Source organism: Ascaphus truei, unplaced genomic scaffold (assembly GCF_040206685.1).
Source record: "Ascaphus truei isolate aAscTru1 unplaced genomic scaffold, aAscTru1.hap1 HAP1_SCAFFOLD_682, whole genome shotgun sequence".
Classification (NCBI taxonomy): Eukaryota; Metazoa; Chordata; class Amphibia; order Anura; family Ascaphidae; genus Ascaphus; species Ascaphus truei.
The window spans coordinates 18,337-36,330 of NW_027457015.1; the positions used below are offsets into that span (position 1 = coordinate 18,337).

At 43.0% G+C, this 17,994-nt stretch overlaps 2 long non-coding RNA genes across 2 annotated transcripts; both read left to right on the forward strand.

Annotated features, from left to right (window-relative positions):
• Positions 1–2,910: 2,910 nt before the first annotated feature.
• LOC142485956 (uncharacterized) lies at positions 2,911–8,423 on the forward strand. Its single transcript, XR_012798746.1, has 4 exons — positions 2,911–2,983; positions 4,428–4,531; positions 5,776–5,886; positions 8,271–8,423. It is a non-coding gene; the product is annotated as an uncharacterized LOC142485956 (long non-coding RNA).
• Positions 8,424–9,433: 1,010 nt separating this feature from the next.
• LOC142485955 (uncharacterized) lies at positions 9,434–14,933 on the forward strand. Its single transcript, XR_012798745.1, has 4 exons — positions 9,434–9,506; positions 10,951–11,054; positions 12,286–12,396; positions 14,781–14,933. It is a non-coding gene; the product is annotated as an uncharacterized LOC142485955 (long non-coding RNA).
• Positions 14,934–17,994: the final 3,061 nt, after the last annotated feature.

Genomic DNA, 17,994 nt, shown 5'->3' on the forward strand with positions numbered 1-17,994 from the left:
GACCATATGTATACTGACTTAGTTCATGGCTGTGTTATTACATCATTACATGTGTAATTAAATCCGTGACATTCTCAGGCTCCCCCCTTCTGTGACAATCATACAGCCGGGCCGTTACATTGCAACACACTAATCCCGCCCCTAGTGACATCACCTGATCAGTAACCAGTCAGAGAAGCTAGCAGGCAAAGAACTACATTTCCCACAATGCACCTCGTGGAGTGTGGCTAGCAGCTACACCTTCTCTCACTAGTTTGTCTCCTGCGAGTTTCCGTACACAGCGTCTTGTTAGAGTGGGGCGTGGACATGTGTAAACTTCAATGGTGGGAAAATGAGACAGTTTTAGCTGCTAGCTGAGCAGTGGTACAGCGCTCTGTAGAAGGCGCTCTCAGTCGGGTGAGTGATTTTTCAATGTGTGTGTTTATTTCATTTCTCATTTTACTTTCACTTTAAGTACTGCATGCTTATTTTTTTCTTTGGGCATTTAGAGATTTAAGTGCTCCGTGAGCCGAGTCCTCCATTGAAGGAGGAGCTATGAGGCCAACCTATCACAGCTACTGTACCATCTTCAGTTGCTTTCAGTATACTGATTAATCCACGGCACAGAATATGCAACTTCAAATACATCTATCAACTGTCTATATGTTAAGCCCCCGGACAAGCATTTGCTTGTTAGTTATACACTAGTTTCATACAAGCACTTCACACAGGGGGCTTCAACTTAGGTAGTACTTGACCGGCCGGTCTGAGTGTTCTCATTTCCATATATTTCTTGCCTCTACACTTTATTTACATACTTTGTACTTATTACTGCAGTGTAGCATTTTTCCCCACACCTTAAGGTTCAGTTTATAACAGCTTTGTAGGTCACCACTGCTCCTCATTTTAACCATTTATGTGTATGTGATTAATAAACCTTTATTGATACAATTTGTGTATGTTAGAGTGCTATTCAGGGGATTCTTTTTTTCTGTGTTAGTTTTCATGTGTGTGTGTGTGTGTGTGTGTGTGTGTGTGTGTGTGTGTGTGTGTGTGTATATATATATGTATATATTTATGTATATATATTTGTGTGTGTGTGACCTTGGGCAAGTCACTTCATATCCTCTGTGCCTCAGGCACCAATGTCATAGATTATAGCTCTATGGGGCAGGGACTTGTGTCTGCAAAATGTCTCTGTATAGCGCTACGTAAAACTAGCAGCGCTTTAAAAGAACATGCTGTTATTATTATTATATATAAATGTGTATGTATTTATTTATATAGCACTATTAATGTATATAGCGTTTCACAGTAGTAATACATGTGAAAATCCTATAAATAACAAATACAAATATCAGGTCATGGGAATAAGTGATTTGGACATAAAAGTAACATTTCGGAAGTGTGGACAACTAATACATCTTGTAGATTGCCTTTACAGTGTGATGTCATTGATTCAGTAGATTGTGTGCAGACCAGGACTGCAGTACAGTGTCACTCACATGGATGACTTGCGTGGTAGAAGCTCAAGAACAAGGATGTCAAACTCCAGTCCTCGAGGGCAGCAAACAGGCCAGGTTTTCAGGATATCCCTACTGAAAACCTGGCCTGTTTGGGACCCTCGAGGACTGGAGTTTGACATGCATGCTCTAGACGGAGCACAGCTGTGGGTGGGAGGTGGATTTGCTTTGCATCAAATGGTTTGGAGCAAGGTTTATTGTATGTATTATCATAATAACAATGCAATGCTTAACTTTTATTTCAGGAGGGATGACTGCAGAACAGAAGTGAATATTGAAGCCATGTGTTCCTTTTCTTGCAAAAGAGAAAATTTGAAGGACAGTTGAAGAGAAGGAAAATTACTACACAGAGACAGATAAGCAATGTGTATATTTCTCATTTACCATTTAGTATTTGTCGTTTTATTGACTCCACACAATCCGGCTGCTACGGGTTTCACATTGAATATTTTCATCTCTACTCTACCCCTTCCTGTGATCTGAACCATGCAAGTTTTCGTTGATTCAATACATCATGAGTAGAGGGTGGCTACAGTATGAAGTAAAGACCCAAGGACCACATCTACTACCATTCATAACAAGAACATGTGCAGTAGCGCACAGCTGCAGTTCTATGTGATTGTTATGAAAGGTTGAGGTGGTTCAATTCTATGAATCTGGAGTGGGATGGATCCTGTTTGCATCATATGGTTTCATCTAGGCCAGTAGATTATATAACTCTCAGTACAGGTTACACATGGCATCAGTATTAGTGATTTAAAGAGGAGGAAAGCTTCAATGTGGAGAACAAAGCCAAGTAATGTTGAAGTTACTCCTTTTACCATTTACTTGGTCAGTCTGTACTGTCTACTCTCCACACAGCTGCTAAGGATCTTCCATTTTAAATACTTTCACCTCCTATTCTGCACTGCTTTGCTGCCCATTATTCAGAGATGCGTTCCAGTCATGTTTAGCACTCTGAATCTCTCTGCAGTCATTGGTTCAGCACATCATGGGTAGAGCATGGCTACAGATACAGCAAGCTATTATTATTTTACCGGCTGATCACCCATAATATTGCATTAAAACATAGAATATCACTTAATTTCCAAAAGATTCAGTGATGCTGATAATGCAGAATCTCACAACATTTCCCATCATAATGCCATAATGCACAAGTGGGAGAAATAATCCTTGCTATATCTGTACATTGTGTGACATATTACCTCAATGACCAATGAGAGCAAGTACATCTTCTGTATAGAGCGGCTGTGTTATGATGCAGTTATTGATCATCATTGACATAATCACAAGAATCTTATGCAAAGGGAAATTGTCCGCAGCGAAGTGAGATTTCAGCCCCCAAACGTCTGTAATATTAATGCAATGTCTTACTTTTGTTGCAGTGAACACTGAAGAGACGGATCTACTACAACACTGTACAGGATGAGCATACGCTACAAGCAGCAAAATGATCTTGCAGTTGACAGTATGTTGTTCTGGTAATGTGCACAATTATTATTTATGGGCTACACACCACAGTGCTGGACATATTCTGTTAACTTCAACTCTACTCCTAACATGGAGATGTCTTCCTGGTGTTACTGATTCAGTACATCATATGCACAGTGTGGTTATGATATGATGGATTGATTTAATGAACCCACCAACCAATGATGACATCTGCATCATCTTCTGTAAAGTGCAGCTACAGCATGATATTATCAGCATTTGGTGCGGTATAATCAGAGGTATCTATGTGCTTTTGTGCCTGTTTTAAGTCCTCCAGCTTAACGCCCCTACACCTCCCACTACACAGGCATACTTACTTATGCATACACTGACATCTGGCATACCTACACACACCCCAGGGCCACTTCCTTCCCCTGATGTCAGGGAGAGGATGGGCATGCAGAGTGCAGTAAGTCTCCACGTTACTCTGGCCAACAGTCTTGGCCTACCTCCAGCATCTGTCACCCACAACATCTGTTCCCTCCTTGTAAAGTGCTGAACTATCTCACCTGGGTCAGTGCTATAGCTGATCACAGTGCCCGATCAGGATGTCACTGTGACAGGCAGCAGTGCAGATTGACCGGTCAATCAATGCAGTGCCGCAACATATGCACTAAATGAGATTTCCGTGCCCCCAGTCAGGTTACTCCCTGGGCAGTGACCCTGCTCACACCCTCCCCTAGTTCCACCTCTGATCACAATTATCTCTCTTGGAGAGTGTAGCAAATTGGAGTTGGGGGAATCTCACCTCTGCCATGCATGGTCACAATCTGGGCACAGGACCCAAATAGTGGGCAATGTGGCACTTCTTACAGTAGAGAATAAGTAACTTTATTCTTTACTTGTGTATTAAGGACCTTATTTGCATTAAATTCAGTCCACATGGGACCAAGACTTTCTGGCTTACTGAACAAAGTGGAATTGTTTCGTAGAGGGTGGAGAATTGTATTTTATCTGAAATTACCCCCTCTGCACAAAATACAAACAATTATACCCATACAAGTACCTTGTGGAAGTTGTTGCCCTCTATCTTCCTGTGGTCTCTCCCTGTTTCTCACCGTGCCTCCTCCCATTTCCTTGCACCTGTGCGTCTCCGCATATATCCCTATACTCAGAGCCGGCTCCGGTCAGTGACATGGGATGCCCAAATATGAGCATACCCATATATGGGCATCCATGCCACTGACCGGAGCCCGCTCTGTTGCGGATATGGAGAGAGACTGGGAGATTTACATCCCCTTATAATTCATATGGTGCATAGTACCGGCACGTATTGTTTTACCGGTACTGTGTACCTTCCTACTTTCACACTGGTACAGTATATGCTGCAGTGGGACTGAGAGGGATATATTGGTAACACATAGTCATTGTTGGGGGAATTCAATCCATTTTGAAAATAGTAATGAAATGTTTTTTACTTTTCTTTTTTTTCAGTAATGAAGAATGAAACATTTCTGTTAAAATTGAATTGGAGGTGAACTGGATTCATCATCAACTCTGCACCAGTGTGAATTGATGTTCTTTAATGTTCTGATAAGGTACATGCAACATCTCTTCCTCAACCCCTGCACCACTCTCTGCCTCTTGCCTCTCTCTCTCCACCTCCCTGCTAAGCGTATTAACCCATCTAATGTAATCCACATTCCATGTCTCACTTTACTCTTCACTTCTCACGTGCCCTCTGGAATGACTGCTCTCTGACTAACAAGGTCTATTTGTACATGACCTCTTCTGCTCTCATCATCCACCACCTCTCATTCCCCTCACCCCTGTCCTACTCGATACCTCAGCTTAATTGAACTCTCTCCTCTGACATCTACCCTTATCTCTAACCTCTCCTCACTTTCTGCTTAAACTAACTATCTTGTTAACTTTTACAATGCTATCATCTCCTCCTCCTCCCTCCTCCTCCTCCCTCCTCCTCCTCCCTCCTCCATCATATATATGCCCCTTCTAGGCTCTGACACACTCATCCCTCTAAGGCCATGATTATCATGGGCACATGCTTGGTCATCCACAGTGTGTGCGAGCGATGCAGAGCCGCCTCGGACCTCAGTGCAGGGATTGCTGCATACCCCCAGCATCTGTCACCCACAAACAATACACACACTAATACTCCCCACAATACACACTATAATACCTCCTCAATACTAATCTCCCCAATAATATTATAGCTCCAAACACAATATACACAACACCCTTACACAAGATACACAATCTAGTACTCTCCTCTGCACCTCTACACACAATATAATACTCCCACACACACAATATACACACTACCCTCCTACCCCCATAAAATACAACCAATAATACACACACACTTTGTGGATGTTGGGACCAGCTCCCGGCATGCACCAGTGAAAGAGAGAGGCCCGCAGAAGCTCGGAAGAACTCCCTCCATCCGTGCCTTCCTCCGTTTCACATCTTCTCCCTGTCTCTCTCCCTCCCTTTCCTTGCATCTCCCTGCGTCTTTACGTATACCCAGTCAGTGACGGCTCTGGTCACGTGATGCCTTAATATGGGCTTATCCATATATGTTCATCCACGTCACTAATGTGATGCCTGCACTGTTGCGGAGCTGGTACTTACGACGGGCACTTATTGTTTTATCAGTACTGCGTACCTGACTCTACCGGCCTACTTTCAACACTAGTACAATATGTGCTTCACTACGAGTGAGTGGGGAATATTGGCATCACACAGTCACTGTTGAATATGCCATTCAATCCATTTTGAAAATAGTAATGCAATGTGGTTTGGTTTTGTTTGCTTTTTGCAGTAATGAAGAATGGAAAAGTTATATTAAAATTAAATTGGAGGGGGACTAGATTCAGCATTTCATCATGAACTCTGCACTTGTGAGAATTTAACTTCTTGAATACCCTGACAGGTACACGCAACATTAAGACTATAATCTGCTGTGCAAGCTTTCGTGCTATACCTCCCCCTCAGGTTTTGATTTATACATTTGCTCCCTCAATTCATGTCCTCTAATATTTGAAAGCTCTCTCCTAGCATTTTCTCTTTACCACAGAACGTCATCCCAATGTAACCTCTCTCTTGTTCTTTCTGCTTGCTGTTTCCTCACTCCTCTGTTAAACTTTTCTAATTTCTCTAACTTCCACACTCCTGCTTTTATCCACATGTTCTCCTCTTTCCTTCCCCTACCTTTGCATGTGTCTACACACTGCACCATTTGTACAGACCTCTATTGCAGCTATTTCTGCACTGCTCAATGAAAAGCACTCTTTAATATCCTATTCTCTGGGCCCCCTCTCTCTGCGCCCCCTCTTTTGGCGCCTCCTCTCTCTGCGCCCCCTCTCTCTGCGCCTATCTGTCTCATTCTCTCTACGTCCCTCTCTCTCTACATAGAGCTATCTCTGTCTCTCTCTACACCTATCTCTGTGTCTCCTTCTATGTTTGCTGATGTGTGGGATATCTCTTATAATCTTGAACCTGCTCATATACACATCGGGCCTCCCTGCTAAGAGTGTTAACCTATCTAATGTAATCCACATTCCTTTCCTTACTTTTCTCTTCCCTTCTCCTATGCCATCTGGAATGTCCGTTCTCTGACTAACAAGGCTCTAGTTGTACATGACCTCTTCTGCTCTCATCATTCACAATCAGTCATTCCCCTCACCCCATCTTACCTGTCCCACTGATTTGCCTCTGCTTAATTAAACTCTCCTCTGACATCTACTCTAACCTCTCTGCTCTCTCTCTCTTTCCGCTTAAACTAACAATCTTATTAACTCTTACAATGCTATCCTCCTATCTATATGCCCCCTCTAGGCTCTGACACACTTGTCCCTCTAGCCCACACCCTTGGCTAAATTCCCAAACATGTTCATCACACTTCCACTCGCTGTTCTTAATGCCTATGAAGGAAATCACACAATTGATATTTGATTTTTCTACAGTAAAAATGTCTCCAGTCCTGTATAAAGCTGCTCTCTGGGGCCAAACCACACTACTTTTTTTTCACATTCATCAACACTCAAATTTAATTTACGCTGTCTTTTTTTCCCTGTATTTGACTCCCTCCACTAACCTTCTCCTCACACTTGCCATCCTTCCTTCACTTCTCCTCAAGCATTTGACTACTTCAGAGGCAAGGTGGATGCCACCCACAAGGAGATTCCTTCTGTCCCTTCCCCCTTCTCTCCTTCTACCTAATTCTCCTTCTGCATTTGACTCCTTTTCTTCTCTTACAGAGCTGGAAGCTAATCATCTTCTCTTCTCCCTCTACCACATGCCCTCTAGATCGTATCCCCTCACACCTTACTGCATCTCTTAGTCCCCACTCTCACCCACATCTTCAATTCCTCCCTATTCTCTGGCTCTTTACCCTCTTACTTTAAGCCTGTAGTGGTCACCCTTTTCTCAGAAACAACCTACACCCTATGTGCCTTACTAACTACCGCCCTGTATCCCTCCTGCTGTTTGTCTCCTAATTGCTAGAATGTCAACATTCTTAAATCACATTCCCTCCTGGATCCTTTACAACCTGCCTTTCGTACAGCTCGTTCTACAGACTGTGCTTAAAGCAAATTCCCAAGGTCACTTTTCCCTACTAATCCTACTTGATCTATCTGCTGCGTTTGATGCTCTCAATCACTCTCCTCCTTCATATTCTAAACTCTCTCTTGGTATCCGTAACACAGTTCTATCCTGGTTTTCATCATAACTTTCCTGTCACACATTCTCCATCTCTGTTGCTAACATGTCTTCGTCTTCTATTGATCTGTCTGTGGGTATACATCAGGGCTCTGTTCTGAGATCTCTCTTTCTCTCTACATACTATCATTTGGTGACCTCATCAACTCTTTGTGACAATCCTATAAATAACAAATACAAATATCAGGTCATGGGAATAAGTGATTTGGACATAAAAGTAACATTTCGGAAGTGTGGACAACTAATACATCTTGTAGATTGCCTTTACAGTGTGATGTCATTGATTCAGTAGATTGTGTGCAGACCAGGACTGCAGTACAGTGTCACTCACATGGATGACTTGCGTGGTAGAAGCTCAAGAACAAGGATGTCAAACTCCAGTCCTCGAGGGCAGCAAACAGGCCAGGTTTTCAGGATATCCCTACTGAAAACCTGGCCTGTTTGGGACCCTCGAGGACTGGAGTTTGACATGCATGCTCTAGAAGGAGCACAGCTGTGGGTGGGAGGTGGATTTGCTTTGCATCAAATGGTTTGGAGCAAGGTTTATTGTATGTATTATCATAATAACAATGCAATGCTTAACTTTTATTTCAGGAGGGATGACTGCAGAACAGAAGTGAATATTGAAGCCATGTGTTCCTTTTCTTGCAAAAGAGAAAATTTGAAGGACAGTTGAAGAGAAGGAAAATTACTACACAGAGACAGATAAGCAATGTGTATATTTCTCATTTACCATTTAGTATTTGTCGTTTTATTGACTCCACACAATCCGGCTGCTACGGGTTTCACATTGAATATTTTCATCTCTACTCTACCCCTTCCTGTGATCTGAACCATGCAAGTTTTCGTTGATTCAATACATCATGAGTAGAGTGTGGCTACAGTATGAAGTAAAGACCCAAGGACCACATCTACTACCATTCATAACAAGAACATGTGCAGTAGCGCACAGCTGCAGTTCTATGTGATTGTTATGAAAGGTTGAGGTGGTTCAATTCTATGAATCTGGAGTGGGATGGATCCTGTTTGCATCATATGGTTTCATCTAGGCCAGTAGATTATATAACTCTCAGTACAGGTTACACATGGCATCAGTATTAGTGATTTAAAGAGGAGGAAAGCTTCAATGTGGAGAACAAAGCCAAGTAATGTTGAAGTTACTCCTTTTACCATTTACTTGGTCAGTCTGTACTGTCTACTCTCCACACAGCTGCTAAGGATCTTCCATTTTAAATACTTTCACCTCCTATTCTGCACTGCTTTGCTGCCCATTATTCAGAGATGCGTTCCAGTCATGTTTAGCACTCTGAATCTCTCTGCAGTCATTGGTTCAGCACATCATGGGTAGAGCATGGCTACAGATACAGCAAGCTATTATTATTTTACCGGCTGATCACCCATAATATTGCATTAAAACATAGAATATCACTTAATTTCCAAAAGATTCAGTGATGCTGATAATGCAGAATCTCACAACATTTCCCATCATAATGCCATAATGCACAAGTGGGAGAAATAATCCTTGCTATATCTGTACATTGTGTGACGTATTACCTCAATGACCAATGAGAGCAAGTACATCTTCTGTATAGAGCGGCTGTGTTATGATGCAGTTATTGATCATCATTGACATAATCACAAGAATCTTATGCAAAGGGAAATTGTCCGCAGCGAAGTGAGATTTCAGCCCCCAAACGTCTGTAATATTAATGCAATGTCTTACTTTTGTTGCAGTGAACACTGAAGAGACGGATCTACTACAACACTGTACAGGATGAGCATACGCTACAAGCAGCAAAATGATCTTGCAGTTGACAGTATGTTGTTCTGGTAATGTGCACAATTATTATTTATGGGCTACACACCACAGTGCTGGACATATTCTGTTAACTTCAACTCTACTCCTAACATGGAGATGTCTTCCTGGTGTTACTGATTCAGTACATCATATGCACAGTGTGGTTATGATATGATGGATTGATTTAATGAACCCACCAACCAATGATGACATCTGCATCATCTTCTGTAAAGTGCAGCTACAGCATGATATTATCAGCATTTGGTGCGGTATAATCAGAGGTATCTATGTGCTTTTGTGCCTGTTTTAAGTCCTCCAGCTTAACGCCCCTACACCTCCCACTACACAGGCATACTTACTTATGCATACACTGACATCTGGCATACCTACACACACCCCAGGGCCACTTCCTTCCCCTGATGTCAGGGAGAGGATGGGCATGCAGAGTGCAGTAAGTCTCCACGTTACTCTGGCCAACAGTCTTGGCCTACCTCCAGCATCTGTCACCCACAACATCTGTTCCCTCCTTGTAAAGTGCTGAACTATCTCACCTGGGTCAGTGCTATAGCTGATCACAGTGCCCGATCAGGATGTCACTGTGACAGGCAGCAGTGCAGATTGACCGGTCAATCAATGCAGTGCCGCAACATATGCACTAAATGAGATTTCCGTGCCCCCAGTCAGGTTACTCCCTGGGCAGTGACCCTGCTCACACCCTCCCCTAGTTCCACCTCTGATCACAATTATCTCTCTTGGAGAGTGTAGCAAATTGGAGTTGGGGGAATCTCACCTCTGCCATGCATGGTCACAATCTGGGCACAGGACCCAAATAGTGGGCAATGTGGCACTTCTTACAGTAGAGAATAAGTAACTTTATTCTTTACTTGTGTATTAAGGACCTTATTTGCATTAAATTCAGTCCACATGGGACCAAGACTTTCTGGCTTACTGAACAAAGTGGAATTGTTTCGTAGAGGGTGGAGAATTGTATTTTATCTGAAATTACCCCCTCTGCACAAAATACAAACAATTATACCCATACAAGTACCTTGTGGAAGTTGTTGCCCTCTATCTTCCTGTGGTCTCTCCCTGTTTCTCACCGTGCCTCCTCCCATTTCCTTGCACCTCTGCGTCTCCGCATATATCCCTATACTCAGAGCCGGCTCCGGTCAGTGACATGGGATGCCCAAATATGAGCATACCCATATATGGGCATCCATGCCACTGACCGGAGCCCGCTCTGTTGCGGATATGGAGAGAGACTGGGAGATTTACATCCCCTTATAATTCATATGGTGCATAGTACCGGCACGTATTGTTTTACCGGTACTGTGTACCTTCCTACTTTCACACTGGTACAGTATATGCTGCAGTGGGACTGAGAGGGATATATTGGTAACACATAGTCATTGTTGGGGGAATTCAATCCATTTTGAAAATAGTAATGAAATGTTTTTTACTTTTCTTTTTTTTCAGTAATGAAGAATGAAACATTTCTGTTAAAATTGAATTGGAGGTGAACTGGATTCATCATCAACTCTGCACCAGTGTGAATTGATGTTCTTTAATGTTCTGATAAGGTACATGCAACATCTCTTCCTCAACCCCTGCACCACTCTCTGCCTCTTGCCTCTCTCTCTCCACCTCCCTGCTAAGCGTATTAACCCATCTAATGTAATCCACATTCCATGTCTCACTTTACTCTTCACTTCTCACGTGCCCTCTGGAATGACTGCTCTCTGACTAACAAGGTCTATTTGTACATGACCTCTTCTGCTCTCATCATCCACCACCTCTCATTCCCCTCACCCCTGTCCTACTCGATACCTCAGCTTAATTGAACTCTCTCCTCTGACATCTACCCTTATCTCTAACCTCTCCTCACTTTCTGCTTAAACTAACTATCTTGTTAACTTTTACAATGCTATCATCTCCTCCTCCTCCCTCCTCCTCCTCCCTCCTCCATCATATATATGCCCCTTCTAGGCTCTGACACACTCATCCCTCTAAGGCCATGATTATCATGGGCACATGCTTGGTCATCCACAGTGCGTGCGAGCGATGCAGAGCCGCCTCGGACCTCAGTGCAGGGATTGCTGCATACCCCCAGCATTTGTCACCCACAAACAATACACACACTAATACTCCCCACAATACACACTATAATACCTCCTCAATACTAATCTCCCCAATAATATTATAGCTCCAAACACAATATACACAACACCCTTACACAAGATACACAATCTAGTACTCTCCTCTGCACCTCTACACACAATATAATACTCCCACACACACAATATACACACTACCCTCCTACCCCCATAAAATACAACCAATAATACACACACACTTTGTGGATGTTGGGACCAGCTCCCGGCATGCACCAGTGAAAGAGAGAGGCCCGCAGAAGCTCGGAAGAACTCCCTCCATCCGTGCCTTCCTCCGTTTCACATCTTCTCCCTGTCTCTCTCCCTCCCTTTCCTTGCATCTCCCTGCGTCTTTACGTATACCCAGTCAGTGACGGCTCTGGTCACGTGATGCCTTAATATGGGCTTATCCATATATGTTCATCCACGTCACTAATGTGATGCCCGCACTGTTGCGGAGCTGGTACTTACGACGGGCACTTATTGTTTTATCAGTACTGCGTACCTGACTCTACCGGCCTACTTTCAACACTAGTACAATATGTGCTTCACTACGAGTGAGTGGGGAATATTGGCATCACACAGTCACTGTTGAATATGCCATTCAATCCATTTTGAAAATAGTAATGCAATGTGGTTTTGTTTTGTTTGCTTTTTGCAGTAATGAAGAATGGAAAAGTTATATTAAAATTAAATTGGAGGGGGACTAGATTCAGCATTTCATCATGAACTCTGCACTTGTGAGAATTTAACTTCTTGAATACCCTGACAGGTACACGCAACATTAAGACTATAATCTGCTGTGCAAGCTTTCGTGCTATACCTCCCCCTCAGGTTTTGATTTATACATTTGCTCCCTCAATTCATGTCCTCTAATATTTGAAAGCTCTCTCCTAGCATTTTCTCTTTACCACAGAACGTCATCCCAATGTAACCTCTCTCTTGTTCTTTCTGCTTGCTGTTTCCTCACTCCTCTGTTAAACTTTTCTAATTTCTCTAACTTCCACACTCCTGCTTTTATCCACATGTTCTCCTCTTTCCTTCCCCTACCTTTGCATGTGTCTACACACTGCACCATTTGTACAGACCTCTATTGCAGCTATTTCTGCACTGCTCAATGAAAAGCACTCTTTAATATCCTATTCTCTGGGCCCCCTCTCTCTGCGCCCCCTCTTTTGGCGCCTCCTCTCTCTGCGCCCCCTCTCTCTGCGCCTATCTGTCTCATTCTCTCTACGTCCCTCTCTCTCTACATAGAGCTATCTCTGTCTCTCTCTACACCTATCTCTGTGTCTCCTTCTATGTTTGCTGATGTGTGGGATATCTCTTATAATCTTGAACCTGCTCATATACACATCGGGCCTCCCTGCTAAGAGTGTTAACCTATCTAATGTAATCCACATTCCTTTCCTTACTTTTCTCTTCCCTTCTCCTATGCCATCTGGAATGTCCGTTCTCTGACTAACAAGGCTCTAGTTGTACATGACCTCTTCTGCTCTCATCATTCACAATCAGTCATTCCCCTCACCCCATCTTACCTGTCCCACTGATTTGCCTCTGCTTAATTAAACTCTCCTCTGACATCTACTCTAACCTCTCTGCTCTCTCTCTCTTTCCGCTTAAACTAACAATCTTATTAACTCTTACAATGCTATCCTCCTATCTATATGCCCCCTCTAGGCTCTGACACACTTGTCCCTCTAGCCCACACCCTTGGCTAAATTCCCAAACATGTTCATCACACTTCCACTCGCTGTTCTTAATGCCTATGAAGGAAATCACACAATTGATATTTGATTTTTCTACAGTAAAAATGTCTCCAGTCCTGTATAAAGCTGCTCTCTGGGGCCAAACCACACTACTTTTTTTTCACATTCATCAACACTCAAATTTAATTTACGCTGTCTTTTTTTCCCTGTATTTGACTCCCTCCACTAACCTTCTCCTCACACTTGCCATCCTTCCTTCACTTCTCCTCAAGCATTTGACTACTTCAGAGGCAAGGTGGATGCCACCCACAAGGAGATTCCTTCTGTCCCTTCCCCCTTCTCTCCTTCTACCTAATTCTCCTTCTGCATTTGACTCCTTTTCTTCTCTTACAGAGCTGGAAGCTAATCATCTTCTCTTCTCCCTCTACCACATGCCCTCTAGATCGTATCCCCTCACACCTTACTGCATCGATTAGTCCCCACTCTCACCCACATCTTCAATTCCTCCCTATTCTCTGGCTCTTTACCCTCTTACTTTAAGCCTGTAGTGGTCACCCTTTTCTCAGAAACAACCTACACCCTATGTGCCTTACTAACTACCGCCCTGTATCCCTCCTGCTGTTTGTCTCCTAATTGCTAGAATGTCAACATTCTTAAATCACATTCCCTCCTGGATCCTTTACAACCTGCCTTTCGTACAGCTCGTTCTACAGACTGTGCTTAAAGCAAATTCCCAAGGTCACTTTTTCCTACTAATCCTACTTGATCTATCTGCTGCGTTTGATGCTCTCAATCACTCTCCTCCTTCATATTCTAAACTCTCTCTTGGTATCCGTAACACAGTTCTATCCTGGTTTTCATCATAACTTTCCTGTCACACATTCTCCATCTCTGTTGCTAACATGTCTTCGTCTTCTATTGATCTGTCTGTGGGTATACATCAGGGCTCTGTTCTGAGATCTCTCTTTCTCTCTACATACTATCATTTGGTGACCTCATCAACTCTTTGTGACAATCCTATAAATAACAAATACAAATATCAGGTCATGGGAATAAGTGATTTGGACATAAAAGTAACATTTCGGAAGTGTGGACAACTAATACATCTTGTAGATTGCCTTTACAGTGTGATGTCATTGATTCAGTAGATTGTGTGCAGACCAGGACTGCAGTACAGTGTCACTCACATGGATGACTTGCGTGGTAGAAGCTCAAGAACAAGGATGTCAAACTCCAGTCCTCGAGGGCAGCAAACAGGCCAGGTTTTCAGGATATCCCTACTGAAAACCTGGCCTGTTTGGGACCCTCGAGGACTGGAGTTTGACATGCATGCTCTAGAAGGAGCACAGCTGTGGGTGGGAGGTGGATTTGCTTTGCATCAAATGGTTTGGAGCAAGGTTTATTGTATGTATTATCATAATAACAATGCAATGCTTAACTTTTATTTCAGGAGGGATGACTGCAGAACAGAAGTGAATATTGAAGCCATGTGTTCCTTTTCTTGCAAAAGAGAAAATTTGAAGGACAGTTGAAGAGAAGGAAAATTACTACACAGAGACAGATAAGCAATGTGTATATTTCTCATTTACCATTTAGTATTTGTCGTTTTATTGACTCCACACAATCCGGCTGCTACGGGTTTCACATTGAATATTTTCATCTCTACTCTACCCCTTCCTGTGATCTGAACCATGCAAGTTTTCGTTGATTCAATACATCATGAGTAGAGTGTGGCTACAGTATGAAGTAAAGACCCAAGGACCACATCTACTACCATTCATAACAAGAACATGTGCAGTAGCGCACAGCTGCAGTTCTATGTGATTGTTATGAAAGGTTGAGGTGGTTCAATTCTATGAATCTGGAGTGGGATGGATCCTGTTTGCATCATATGGTTTCATCTAGGCCAGTAGATTATATAACTCTCAGTACAGGTTACACATGGCATCAGTATTAGTGATTTAAAGAGGAGGAAAGCTTCAATGTGGAGAACAAAGCCAAGTAATGTTGAAGTTACTCCTTTTACCATTTACTTGGTCAGTCTGTACTGTCTACTCTCCACACAGCTGCTAAGGATCTTCCATTTTAAATACTTTCACCTCCTATTCTGCACTGCTTTGCTGCCCATTATTCAGAGATGCGTTCCAGTCATGTTTAGCACTCTGAATCTCTCTGCAGTCATTGGTTCAGCACATCATGGGTAGAGCATGGCTACAGATACAGCAAGCTATTATTATTTTACCGGCTGATCACCCATAATATTGCATTAAAACATAGAATATCACTTAATTTCCAAAAGATTCAGTGATGCTGATAATGCAGAATCTCACAACATTTCCCATCATAATGCCATAATGCACAAGTGGGAGAAATAATCCTTGCTATATCTGTACATTGTGTGACGTATTACCTCAATGACCAATGAGAGCAAGTACATCTTCTGTATAGAGCGGCTGTGTTATGATGCAGTTATTGATCATCATTGACATAATCACAAGAATCTTATGCAAAGGGAAATTGTCCGCAGCGAAGTGAGATTTCAGCCCCCAAACGTCTGTAATATTAATGCAATGTCTTACTTTTGTTGCAGTGAACACTGAAGAGACGGATCTACTACAACACTGTACAGGATGAGCATACGCTACAAGCAGCAAAATGATCTTGCAGTTGACAGTATGTTGTTCTGGTAATGTGCACAATTATTATTTATGGGCTACACACCACAGTGCTGGACATATTCTGTTAACTTCAACTCTACTCCTAACATGGAGATGTCTTCCTGGTGTTACTGATTCAGTACATCATATGCACAGTGTGGTTATGATATGATGGATTGATTTAATGAACCCACCAACCAATGATGACATCTGCATCATCTTCTGTAAAGTGCAGCTACAGCATGATATTATCAGCATTTGGTGCGGTATAATCAGAGGTATCTATGTGCTTTTGTGCCTGTTTTAAGTCCTCCAGCTTAACGCCCCTACACCTCCCACTACACAGGCATACTTACTTATGCATACACTGACATCTGGCATACCTACACACACTCCAGGGCCACTTCCTTCCCCTGATGTCAGGGAGAGGATGGGCATGCAGAGTGCAGTAAGTCTCCACGTTACTCTGGCCAACAGTCTTGGCCTACCTCCAGCATCTGTCACCCACAACATCTGTTCCCTCCTTGTAAAGTGCTGAACTATCTCACCTGGGTCAGTGCTATAGCTGATCACAGTGCCCGATCAGGATGTCACTGTGACAGGCAGCAGTGCAGATTGACCGGTCAATCAATGCAGTGCCGCAACATATGCACTAAATGAGATTTCCGTGCCCCCAGTCAGGTTACTCCCTGGGCAGTGACCCTGCTCACACCCTCCCCTAGTTCCACCTCTGATCACAATTATCTCTCTTGGAGAGTGTAGCAAATTGGAGTTGGGGGAATCTCACCTCTGCCATGCATGGTCACAATCTGGGCACAGGACCCAAATAGTGGGCAATGTGGCACTTCTTACAGTAGAGAATAAGTAACTTTATTCTTTACTTGTGTATTAAGGACCTTATTTGCATTAAATTCAGTCCACATGGGACCAAGACTTTCTGGCTTACTGAACAAAGTGGAATTGTTTCGTAGAGGGTGGAGAATTGTATTTTATCTGAAATTACCCCCTCTGCACAAAATACAAACAATTATACCCATACAAGTACCTTGTGGAAGTTGTTGCCCTCTATCTTCCTGTGGTCTCTCCCTGTTTCTCACCGTGCCTCCTCCCATTTCCTTGCACCTCTGCGTCTCCGCATATATCCCTATACTCAGAGCCGGCTCCGGTCAGTGACATGGGATGCCCAAATATGAGCATACCCATATATGGGCATCCATGCCACTGACCGGAGCCCGCTCTGTTGCGGATATGGAGAGAGACTGGGAGATTTACATCCCCTTATAATTCATATGGTGCATAGTACCGGCACGTATTGTTTTACCGGTACTGTGTACCTTCCTACTTTCACACTGGTACAGTATATGCTGCAGTGGGACTGAGAGGGATATATTGGTAACACATAGTCATTGTTGGGGGAATTCAATCCATTTTGAAAATAGTAATGAAATGTTTTTTACTTTTCTTTTTTTTCAGTAATGAAGAATGAAACATTTCTGTTAAAATTGAATTGGAGGTGAACTGGATTCATCATCAACTCTGCACCAGTGTGAATTGATGTTCTTTAATGTTCTGATAAGGTACATGCAACATCTCTTCCTCAACCCCTGCACCACTCTCTGCCTCTTGCCTCTCTCTCTCCACCTCCCTGCTAAGCGTATTAACCCATGCCCTCTAGATCGTATCCCCTCACACCTTACTGCATCTCTTAGTCCCCACTCTCACCCACATCTTCAATTCCTCCCTATTCTCTGGCTCTTTACCCTCTTACTTTAAGCCTGTAGTGGTCACCCTTTTCTCAGAAACAACCTACACCCTATGTGCCTTACTAACTACCGCCCTGTATCCCTCCTGCTGTTTGTCTCCTAATTGCTAGAATGTCAACATTCTTAAATCACATTCCCTCCTGGATCCTTTACAACCTGCCTTTCGTACAGCTCGTTCTACAGACTGTGCTTAAAGCAAATTCCCAAGGTCACTTTTCCCTACTAATCCTACTTGATCTATCTG